This window comes from Lolium rigidum, chromosome 3, assembly GCF_022539505.1.
Source record: "Lolium rigidum isolate FL_2022 chromosome 3, APGP_CSIRO_Lrig_0.1, whole genome shotgun sequence".
Lineage (NCBI taxonomy): Eukaryota > Viridiplantae > Streptophyta > Magnoliopsida > Poales > Poaceae > Lolium > Lolium rigidum.
The window spans coordinates 88,711,005-88,711,666 of NC_061510.1; positions in this window are offsets into that span (position 1 = coordinate 88,711,005).

The window sequence follows — 662 nt, forward strand, 5'->3', positions numbered from 1 at the left end:
TTTTCGGCCTAGAACCTTCCTTTTGTCGTAAAAATATTTGCTATATGATGCGCGTAAATGTACACGTCCGTTGGGAACCCCAAGAGGAAGGTATGATGCGCACAGTGGCAAGTTTTCCCTCAGAAAGAAACCAAGGTTGATCGAACCAGGAGGAGCCAAGAAGCACGTTGAAGGTTGATGGTCGCGAAATGTGATGCGGCGCAACACCGAGGATTCCTGCGCCAACGTGGAATCTGCACAACAAAACCAAAGTACTTTGCCCCAACGAAACAAAGTGAGGTTGTCAATCTCACCGGCTTGCTGTAACAAAGGATTAAACGTATCGAGTGGAAGATGTTTGCAAAGAAAATAGTAAAACACAATTGCAGTAGATTGTATGCTATGTAAAGAATAGGACCGGGGTCCACAGTTCACTAGAGATGTCTCTCCCATAAGATAAAGCATGTTGGGTAAACAAATTACAGTCGGGAAATTGACAAATAGAGAAAGGCATAACAATGCATATACATGATATGATAAATATAGTGAGATTTAATTGGGCATTACGACAAAGTACATAGACCGCCATCCAACTGCATCTATGCCTAAAAAGTCCACCTTCAGGTTATCATCCGAACCCCCTCCAGTATTAAGTTGCAAAGCAACAGACAATTGCATTAAGT